Source organism: Theropithecus gelada, chromosome 8 (assembly GCF_003255815.1).
Source record: "Theropithecus gelada isolate Dixy chromosome 8, Tgel_1.0, whole genome shotgun sequence".
Classification (NCBI taxonomy): Eukaryota; Metazoa; Chordata; class Mammalia; order Primates; family Cercopithecidae; genus Theropithecus; species Theropithecus gelada.
In genome coordinates, this window is record NC_037676.1 from 11,386,673 (window position 1) to 11,398,371 (window position 11,699).

An 11,699-nucleotide genomic window follows, 5' to 3' on the forward strand; every position below is an offset into this window, starting at 1 on the left:
GCTCGGGGGCAAGGCCGGCTGGGGGAGTCAGCCCGTCAGAGAAGCTGAGGGGTGGATGGAGCCTCACCATGCCTGAGTCCCTGTTTTCCAGCTGCAGGTGCTGACCCTCCAGAGCTTTGTTTGCCAGCCCCTTGCAGCTGTGATCTGGAGTCAGCCAGGCATTCCTCCTTTTCCAATAGATTTTATTAAGTGCTTGATGTGTGTCAAGCCAAGTGTCTGACTTACTGCATGCCCAAGAAGCCATGCTGTTGCGGGAATTTCCTCCGCAAACCTGAAGGAATTGAACTTCAGGAATGGCTGGAACCCTGGAGAGAGAGAACCAGGTTTCTGGAGGAAAATCACTCCTTTTAAGGAAGCAGCATCCTGGATCCTCGAGGCCCTGGAGGAAGTGGGCAGCACAGCTAGGAGTCAGGTGTGGCTGGAGGACGGCCGTCGCACCTGCGAAATTCTGTCTGTGGTACGTGGTTCCTTCCCGGCGCTGGGAACCACCTGGACACTTGCATTCTTCCCTTTTCCTTTCTATTCTCTTTCAAGTCATCCCCCTTGAGCCAGCCCTCCAGTCCAGGCCAAATCCCAGCCTGCCCTCGGTCTGCTGTTGTTGGGCCTGCACCCGAGCCATGAGCACACACAGTGATTGTGGCAGCAGAAGCTTCTTCTGGGCTCAGACTGAGGCTGATGCTGTGCGTCAGGACCTGCCGCAGTCTCGCTGGGCTTCCTGGGACTCACTGGTTGTGGGCTGGGATTGTAAAGCGTGGAATGACTCTGGAACCTGGGCGTCATTCCTTGTGGTTTTCCAAGCTTGGTCTCTGATGTGACCCCAGGTCTTAGGAGACATGCTGAATATTTATTATGCTTACATTCAAGCAACATTAACCCTCAAGGTTGACCTAGCTCCCCGACCTTTTTTCTCAGAAGGACGAGCACTGACGGGACATTTTTCCAGTATGGATTCTTCCCAACTCTGAGAAGTTGGAGACACATGGATTCCTCAGCCAGCTCCCATCTACGGACGTGCTGTAGTCACAAGGACTGTGACTAAGGCTCAGTCCCTGAGGAGCACCTTGGCATGGGCTGCTTTAGGCCGTACAGACCCAGTTTTATCCACTTTATGTGAAGAAAGCCAACAAGGGACATGGAGTGTGTTCTGCAGGTTTTAGCGGCTGCGGTGGCTGATGCTCCGTGGGGATGACGGAGGGAAGGCTCCTCCCTCTGTGGGCCCCAAGGTCTGTGCTGGAATCAGCTCTGCAGCTGTGTCCGGGGCAGCCAGAGACCACACACGGCAGGCTCACAGCTCTGTTCCACGAAAACTTTGTACACAAAAGCAGACGGGCTGGGCTTGACCTCTGCATCATAATCTGCTGACCCCTGGGTAAGAGATTTTAAATATTTACTTAATTCTCTTCAATGGAAGGGTTGATATACTGAGGAGTGAATAATGGGAAAGACCTGATTCAGCTGTATCAGGAAGGACTGGTGTAAATTCAACTTATTAACTGAAATCACAATAGTCAATGTATTATGCCTTTAGGGGTAAAAGTGGGTCACACATGAGCAGCATGCGCTTCACTGGCCTGGCAGGACACCTCGCGTTTGGATAAACGGTTCCGACGCTTACCCAGGTTGGAGGCTGTTAGTAGTGAAGTGCGTCCGGAGCTCTGGATACTTTTCTGGCTTTGCTATATTTGTGTGAGCTTGTGCACAGTTAGAGGTTTGGGCTAAATTTGGGTAGAAATGGGTGGTTCACAGGCTGCAAAAGTTCTGTGGACCCTTTTTTCCCCCAGTTGATTAATGTTGTAAAGATTAGAATATTGTTACACAAAAATCTGGATTTTTAGTTTCTTTCACATTGGAATAGCTGCCAACATCGTGCCTGCATTCATCTCTCTAGGGTAACGCTGGCTGCAGCGGAGACGGCTGCTCCCCAGTGGGGCGTGTGTACTCAGCCCGTAGCCCCCGCCCTCCGGACTCCATTTGCCTCCTCTGTCAGGTTTGCACCTCATCATTGGCTTCTAATTTTGTGTCCCTGGACTGCAAGACCTACAAGTCTCCCAGCACAACCAGATTCTATGATTCTATTCAAAAAGAAGCCAGTGAGGCTAGCGTATCACCGTGTTGATGAATTCACAGGATTAACTCTGGGAGCTGGGGGCAGTTTGTATTCTTCCTCCAGATACTCTCTGCTTCTCCTGGCTGGAAAGGTTCTGCTACTCATCCCGTGGTCAGGCCCAGCCAATGGAACGGGAACCGAAGTGACTCTGCCCCTTACTGGCAGAAACTTTAAAAGCCGCACAACGTTCCTGCACCCTCCCCCTCTGCCACGAGCCTGGCAGTGCTCAGGATGGTACAATTATTTCACCTGGGCCTGAGGATACAGGAGCTACTCCCAGCCTGCAGTGGAACAGAAGCATGGACAGGTGATTAAGCTTTGCGTTTTCGAGCCACAGAGGTTTTGAGGTTGTTCGCTACCATGCTTTGTCCCTACAAACCCAGTCATGGAGAAGGCCAGTGGCAGAGCCTGAGCCACTCGCACATCTGTTCACCAGTATCCAGAATGACAATAGATTTTTAAAACATTCCTGAGAAAATTCTGGGAGTTGCATATTGGCCAGTCTTATTCTCTAACGTCGCCCCTTCTAAACGGTGGGATAACTGAAAATTTCAGAAAAGCAAACCATTGCTGAAAGGCAGCATTATTTCTGTTGGCAGAAGGCGGCTTGAGCAATCTAGATTTTCCACGGTTCACCAGTTACTTTTTGAGGAAATATGGCCATGAGATGAATCGAACATGATTCCTACCTTTAAGGAACTCAGAGAAGTGAATTAAAGGAAGTCACAGATCAGACAACCAACCACACAAAGTTTCCAGGAGCAAACTTTGTTACGTTCGGCAAGTCACTCTTACCCGCTGTTTTGCCTTCTGAGGTTTCAGTTACTCTCCGTCAATCACGGTCCAAAAACATTCAATGAAAAATTCCAGAAATAAACAATTCATACGTTTTAAATCGTGTTTCATTCTGAGCAGCGTGACGAAGTCTCATGCCGTCCCATTCAGCCCCACCTGGGGTGTGACTCCTCCCTTTGTCCGGCAGACGCGCCCTGTCTGCACCACCTTGTCCAGCAGACCCGCCCTGCCTGCACCACCGGCCTGTCCAGCAGACCCGCCCTGTCTGCACCACCGGCCTGTCCAGCAGACGCGCCCTGTCTACACTACCTGCCTGTCCAGCAGACGCGCCCTGTCTACACTACCTGCCTGTTAGCCACTTAGTGGCCCTCTTGGTCGTCAGATCCCTTGTTTTCAAGGAACCCTCGTTTTACTTAATAATGGCCCCAGAGGGCCAGAGTGGTGGTGCTGTAATTCAGAAATAGGAAAGAGATGCTGCAAAGTGACTCCTTTAAGTAAACAGGTGAAAGTTCTTGACTTACTAAGGAGAAAATCCTGCGCTGAGGTTCCTAATGTCTATGGTAAGAATGAATCTTCTGTGCATGAGCTTGTGAGGAAGGAAAAAGAAATGCATCCAGGTTTTGCTGTCACACCTCAGAGTGCAAAAGGTACAGCCACAGTGCACAGTAAGTGCTTGGTTCAGATAAAAAGGCCATTGGGGGTGGAGGGGAGGACAGGAAAAGAATCATGTTCTGATTGATGGCAATTGGGCTCAGTACCATCTGTAGTTTCAGGCATCTGCTGGGGGTCTTGGAAGGTATCCTCCTCAGATAGAGGGGGACTACGAGCTCTCTCAGTATCCACAATAACAGTAGATTTTTGAAACATTCCTGAGAAAATTCTGGGAGTTGCATATTGGCCAGTCTTATTCTCTAACGTTGTTCCTTCTAGATTTTGGGATGACTGAAAATTTCAGAAAAGCAAATCATTGCTGAAAGGCAGCATTATTTCTGTTGGCAGAAGGCGGCTTGAGCAATCTAGATTTTCCACAGCATATGCATAGATAGGAATAAAAGGCATGGCTGTTGGTAATTTATATAGATTTAAAAGCAAATGCAAAAACCTGGCTTAAAGATGAGAAAGACGAGGTAAGGGTAAACAGGAGCTTCTCTGGAAAGAAATGGAAATGTTGTCCCTCGGGGATCAATGCCGAACCTTGCGGAGTTGAAGCTCCCCTGAGTGTGTGGCAGAAAACATGGATGTGAGGTGGCTCCAAGCCCGGCTGTGGGCAGTGGGAAGGGTGTGATGATAGAAGATGAATGAACCAGTGTGCAGCTCAGCTGTGAGGGGCTCCCAGAGCCTCTGTGTGAAGGGCCTTCCTGCCATTCCTCCAGACTGTCTCTTCCAGAACATCCCCGAGGAGTGGTCTCTAGACTTGGGGTTGCCTTCCAGGAGAACAGCCAGGGCCTCGCAGAATCCGGCCTTGGGAGCTGCAGTGCAGTCTGGAAGGATCCTGGATCAGAACCAGTTTGGTTATTCCTCAGTTCTTACGCCGGATGTTGGGCATTCCATGTTGATGAGTGGTTGTGGAGATGCCAACTGAAAGATCAAGCTGGACAAAGGCTTACAAAAATTGCAAGGAGGCATATCCAGAAAGGAGATAGTGGGAAATGTCATAAAAAATGGAAGCAGATTGAAAAGATGGTTTGACATTAAGGTATCAGTGATGCAGAGTCCCATTTTCCTCTTGGTCTGGACCCTAGACAGCAACAAGGTACACTGGAAATTTGATTTCATTAAATCAATTCTTATTTAAAATATTTCAAATATTTTTTAGAAGAATGAGCTAGATTTCTCCAAACACAAGACAGAGGCTAAAGGTTTCTTTTCGCCATTTCCTACATTCTTAAAAGTGAGATCCAAACTACTCCTTTTCCCGAACAAATTATTTTTCATGAAAAAGAAAGATTTATGTATTATTGTCATTAGTAAGCTTAGAATTTTTGGTTTCCTATGAAGTCCTAAAAATGTCTGCAGCTGTATCAATAACATTTCCTGTGCTAAAGGCAAATAGTCAATATTTTATGCATTAATTTCACATAATATTCACACCACTTCACAGACTTCGTTTCCGTACTTCCAATTATAAACATATATTAAGTTGTATTTGGTTCTGAATAGTGAAATCTGTTACACATTTTCAGAAAAACTTCAAGTAGAAATGCAGACAAATTTGTGCTACATTTGCATACTTAAAATGGTCACAGTGAGTTATTGTAATGTCTGAGGATCTTCCACTCAAGATGCAAAATCACATGTAATGATATTTTAAGAACATCTAACCCATTTGTGGTCCCCTTAGAAATCCAGGCACAAAACACAGAAAATGCTTTGAATGCTTTCCAGAGGGTCACAGTTTCCAGCAAGAACATTGTCAGATGCTATATGTATTAACGTGGTGAGAGTTTTAAAGCAACAGGAATAGTCTTAAATGTTTTGCAAACTTGTTGTTGGAGACATGCAGCATACGCATTCACATATAAGCAGCCTTGGGGTTGGGAACACGAGAGAGTTAATTCAGTAGTCAACACACACCCAAGAGAAGTGCAACAACAGAGGCAGAGCCTGTGCTGCCCTGCACTGAGATCTCATGCTTCCCAACCCACCATGCGGCAACCGGGCATTCGGCACCTCCTATGTACCAGGCCCCATCCTAGACACAAGGGAAGCAAATATGATGAAAACCTGGATCTGTTCTTTAGGAGTCCGAGTCCAGGGTTAGGAAACAGACACATTGGCAAAAGCATTAATGACACTATACAGCATCGTACGCAGTGCTGAGTTGCTGTGATCCGCACAGGGCACCCTCGTTCTCCTTGATGTGACAGTCACTTGTAATGCCACTGCTCACCTACTGACATGTGCAAGTCTCTGTTATGTTTGGGGGAATTATTCCCTTATGAACCTTGCCTCTCTAACGAGAGTTCAGGAACTGCTTTCCAAGCTTTTCTTGGCAACTCAGGCCCAGGTATGCCCTGGCTTTTTCCATTTGTGTACAGCGTTTTCAGACTTGATTCCGAGCAGAGGGATGAAAGAGGGCAGTGCCGTGGGAGAGAGATCTGAACCCGGAGTTCAGAGGCCTCCTGGGAAGAGCCTGCCCTGCGTTGCAGTGAGAGCCATGTGCCTGTGCCCGGTGTGGAAGTAGCCGTGTCTTCAGGGATACGATTGAGGTTTTGTTCTTGGCTGAGTGTCCTTCCAGTCTGATTCTGTGGGCCTCCCCAGAGAACGATTCCCCATAAAATAATGTAAAATGGCTCCCGTTTGCTGAGAGCTTGGCACGGTGCCGACATCTTTGTGTGCATTTTCTCGCTCAAGTATCGCCAAACAATGTGAAGTCTTTTTCATGCCCATTTTTCAGATAAGGAAATGGAAGCAACATTAGAAATAGCAACATTAAAGAACTTGACTCACCTGAGGTCCTACGTTTGTGAACCTGAGCTGGCTTAGCCAGGTAGTCTTTCCTCCGGCGTGGCAAAGAAGCTGAAGTGGAGGGTAAACGTGAGTCCGAGACCAGTGAGCATCAAGGGTCAAGGGCAAGTTCAAGGGGCAGAAATGGGAAAACTGAAACCGAGTCAGGGCCTGGTGTTGATGTAGACGACGATGAGGTGGGTCAGGAGTGGCTGCCGTGGACGGGGCAGGAGAATCCACAGTGTGACTTCGCGGCCTTCCTGTTTTCTCCGGGGACACACGCATGACTTGGGTGTTTGGCTTCCTGTATTTGGGGGACTGAATTCCTGTAAGATGCAGAACAGGGCCGGCAGGTGCAAGTACCTTGCGTGACCTGGAGCACGTGTGACACTCTGCTGTGACGTGCTGGCTTTCTCCCTGGCAGTTCTTAGATTCGGGTCAGGGAATCCTAACTACACAAATATTTAAATTAAAAACATCATGGTGACAGATAACTGTAGATTTAGTTAGTCTAACCACATGTGGGGCATTACATGAAGAGTTAGAGTTGAGACATTTCAACAAAGAATTCTAAGCTTCCCCATGGAATGTTGGTCATGGTTTTCAACACACATTTAAACTCAGTCACCCAAGGAAATCAGAGATTAAGTGCATCTTTATATGTGTAGGAGTTTATAGCTGTAGGATTAGCTTAATATGTTCATTTTGTGCTTTGGGAGGCAATCGATCCTCTGAATTGATTTTTGAAGTTGATCACAAGAATCTTTGATTCAAAAAGATTTTATTTTATTTTTTGATGCTATTGAATTTGGCAAATTCTGCCACACTTCCTTATTTTAACATATCTGTCTTTGAATAGAAATGGTCACTTTATTACTTGTACTAATCTTAATTCTTTTTTATTCTTCTATGAGAATCTTCAGTTTAAATATTACATTGTCACTAGTTCACTTTCAATGTTCTACTAGTTCTTCATGTGTCACTTATAGACTCTATTCCTCTTTTCATTGCATTGTTCATGTGATAATTCCATGGCCTGAAAGGGTTACTGCATCTCCTGAAAGTATTCCACTACAGCTGTGGGGTGTGCAGGAGGAGGCATCAAGTGTGCCCGCCAACCCTGAGAAATAGCTCCTTGACGGTGTTCAGGACACCGGACCACAGGTCTGGCCTCTGCCCTATTTTAGCCTAAAATTAGAAGAGGAGCTTTACCTCCCTGGTAGTTTTTTCCTCTCATCTACAGAAGAAGAGACTTGAAACACAGTGTGGATGCTTTCCAAGGTTCTTTCTGACTCTAGGTTTCTACCGTACTTTATGGCAAAGGCTGACATTGTTGTGGAAAGTCATAACTTTGGGACTTTCATGACTGTATTTTCTTTCCACATTTCTTTGAGCGAACGGTGGAATGTTGGCAGGAAGTCCATTTACAAAGTCAGGGAAAACTCACCAAGTCTTAGCAGAAATTGTAACCTGGATTCATTCTCATTCTCCTAATAAGACGGTGTCAGTGAGTGATGAGTGTCGAGTAACAAACGAGAATGACTAAACAGGAGGCAGTACCAGCTGTCTAAGGCAGCACAAATTGGGTAGTTTGAGGCATGTGCTTGGAATGCAGGAACGACACCTGCCTTAGGAGCCGATGAGGCAGGTGGCAGCGTGAACACTGTTACCACGATGTATGGATGGCAAGAAACACGCACTCAGCACCTGAGTCAGGAACTGCAACCATTGCATGAGACGGTTGCACCCAGCCCAGTCGTGATAATCCTCACAGCCAACTGGGATGCAGGAGGGACAGCAGGAGATGATTCCGTCAGCGCTTGTGCATAAAACTGTGGCTCTATAAGGGTGCACAAGGGGTCAGGTGGCCTCTGACAATCAGATTTGGCAAAAACTCACAATGTCACAGAAGACTTTTTAGATGCTCAGGGAAGGCAATGGGCTTCTTCCCTTCCTCTTAATGTAGATCACCTTGGAGCTGTGGTATGCCGCGCTCACCTGTGTGCATTGTGGGACATGGTATAGGGTAGAGGCTGAAGTCCACTTGCCCCATTGGCACAGGGGCTTTTCCCAATCTGTGAAGAAACTTTTAAAGCTATTCATAGTGAGTGTATTTGATTTAAGATAAGCAGAATAAAAATTCTATGATCTTTCAAAGTTTTCAAACCTGCAGGATTCTTGGAAGCTGGGAGAGACAGTGCATTTTTGAATCTCAACTAAGTAGCAAAACCCAAAACATCATTAATAAAACCAAGTGACTAAAGACCCTAAACTATATTCGGATGAGGTTAAACCAAAAGCCTCCAGACTGCATGATGCTGATGTCTGTGTAGGAGGAGGCAGAGGCTCACACGGAGCACCAGGAAGCGTCCACAACCCCAGACGTGCAGGAGTCACCACGGGGAAGCGTCCACGACCCCAGACATGCAGGAGTCACCACGGGGAAGCGTCCACGACCCCAGATGTGCGGGAGTCGCCACGGGAAAGCGTCCATGACCCCAGACGTGCAGGAGTCGCCACGGGGAAGCATCCATGACCCCAGACGTGCGGGAGTCGCCACGGGGAAGCGTCCAGGACCCCAGACGTGCGGGAGTCGCCACGGGGAAGCGTCCAGGACCCCAGACGTGCGGGAGTCGCCACGGGGAAGCGTCCAGGACCCCAGACGTGCAGGAGTTGTTACAGAGAAGCACAGCAGCCCAGGCCAAGAGCTGTGACTGACACAGGTGGGGTTTACTCATCCAGTATTTGATGAGTCAAAAAGGACTGAGGGACTGGGGCCTCTGACTCCTGGGAACCCTTGATACTGATAAGCCAGGCTCCTTTCTATGAATGAAAAAAAATTATTGGGAGTAGGCTGGGCACAGTGGTTCATGCCTTTAATCTCAGCACTTTGTGAGGCTGAGGCGGATGGATCAGTTGAGGTCAGTTCAAGACCAGCCTAACCAACATGGTGAAACCTTGTCTCTACTAAAAATACAAAAATTAGCCAGGCGTGGTGGCTCATGCCTGTAATCCCAGCTACCTGGGAGGCTGAGGCAGGAGAATCACTCGAACTGGCGGGGAGGAGGCTGCGGTGAGCTAAGATCGTGCAGCTGCCGTCCAGCCTGGGCAACAGAGTGAGACCCTGTCTCAAAAATATATATATATACACACATATATGTGTGTGTGTGTGTATATGTGTGTGTGTGTGTATATATGTGTGTGTGTATATATATGTGTGTGTGTATATATGTGTATGTGTGTGTATATATGTGTGTGTGTATATATATGTGTATGTGTATATATGTGTATGTGTATATATGTGTGTATGTGTGTGTATATATATGTGTATGTGTATATATATGTGTGTGTATATATGTGTGTGTGTGTATATATGTGTGTGTGTATATATACGTGTGTGTGTATATATATGTGTATGTGTGTGTATATATGTGTGTGTATATATATGTGTGTGTGTATATATGTGTATGTGTGTGTATATATGTGTGTGTATATATATGTGTATGTGTATATATATGTGTGTGTATATATATGTGTGTGTGTATATATGTGTGTGTGTGTATGTGTGTGTGTATGTGTGTGTGTGTATATGTGTGTGTATATATGTATGTGTGTGTATATAGTGTGTGTGTATATATGTGTGTTATATATATGTGTGTGTGTGTATATATGTGTGTGTGTGTATATGTATATGTGTGTGTGTATATATATATATGAGGTAAAACAAAAAATGAAGGGCAGGGCAATGAAGACCAAGTGAAGAGAAGGTCTAGATAAAAGTGGAGGAAGGGAATAGAGTCAAGAAGTCTCAGAAATCAAACTTCCATATGTTTTAACATCATGTAAAAGCAACCAAAGAGGGACTTCGTAAAGTTTTAAAAATCTACATCAAATCCCACTTTTTCTAAAACTTCAGGATATCCAATTTTACATATAAATTAACATTAGGAAAGTACTGAAGGTAAATCCCACACAAAAGTAATATTAGAGAATAGAGAGTAGAGGGCAGAATGAAATGCCTACAGACAATGAAAATGCCCCACAAGAAGTTCGCCCACAGCAGGGCAAAAGTGCAACCTCTGAGTTCACGACGAGCTGAGATACACTAAGGAAATGGCCCAAAACTATAAAGGGTAACACAAATCAGAATTAGAACACTGTGAGGCAATAAAACTGAGATAGAATTGTGGCATACAAGAAAAAAATCATTTCTGAAATGAAGACTAAACTAGAAGGAAAATAAGAGCAAATAAGGAGGAATAGAAGGTGTGAATAAGAAAAGATTTAAAAAATAAAAAAGAAATGACAAAGATTTAAAAAATTCAACAGAGAGTGACACAGTAAAAATAGGTAAAGAAGATTAAACACAAGCATAATGGGAGATGCTGAGGGCGAAAAGCAAAGCCAGGACACCCAGCCGAGCCCCGACGTGCAGGCTGAGAAGGTGCTCAGCACAGGGAGAAGATTTAAAGATTTAAAGGACGAAAAGCTCATCCTTTACTGTAGACTACTGCCCCAGGCGACTTACACCAAGACACATTCTAATCCAATAACTGGGCTTTAAAGAGCAAGAAGCCATGTGGGTGTAGGTAACTGAACCGGGAAAGAAAATAACTAACTTTCTAACTTTATAAAAGAAGAAAATAGAGTAACATTTTTACAATACCTACGAGAATAAAATAAGCCAAGATTTTACATACATATAGCAAACTGACTTTCAGGTATAAAGGGAACAGAAAAACTGTTATCAACGTGCAGTAATTTGGGAAATATTATTCCCATGAACACATTTTGAGGAATCTTCAATAACTCATTTCAAGACAACCAAAATAATGAGAGACACATCAACTTAAGTATTGGTGGTGAAAATTGAAGGTATAGTTACTTGTAAAACTAAGATAAATGAGGACTGAAAGAAAGAGAACATCATATGTGTTCGATGTGCTCTGACAATGTGACAAACTACAATGATAAAAAGTGGGGGATGGTGGGCACGGTGGCTCACACCTGTAATCCCAGCACTTTGGGAAACTGAGGCGGGTGGATCACCTGAGGCCGGGAGTTCAAGACCAGCCTGGCCAACACGGTGAAAGCCCATCTCTATTAAAAACACAAAAATTAGCCAGGCGAGGTGGCAGGTGCCTGTGGTCCCAGCTACTCGGGAGGCTGAGGCAGGAGAATGGCGTGAACGCGGGAGGCAGAGCTTACAGTGAGCCGAGATTGCACCACTTACTCCAGCCTGGGCCACAGAGCGAGACTCCATATCCAAAAAAAAAAAAATGGAAAGAAAAAACATCCACAAGGGAACAATCACCCAATTACCAGTCAGTGGTCACTGGGATGGGACCTT

At 45.6% G+C, this 11,699-nt stretch overlaps 1 pseudogene; it reads left to right on the top strand.

Moving 5' to 3' along the window:
* The first annotated feature begins 293 nt into the window (after positions 1-293).
* Positions 294-1,157, top strand: LOC112629843 (annotated as a pseudogene).
* The last annotated feature ends 10,542 nt before the right edge of the window (positions 1,158-11,699 follow it).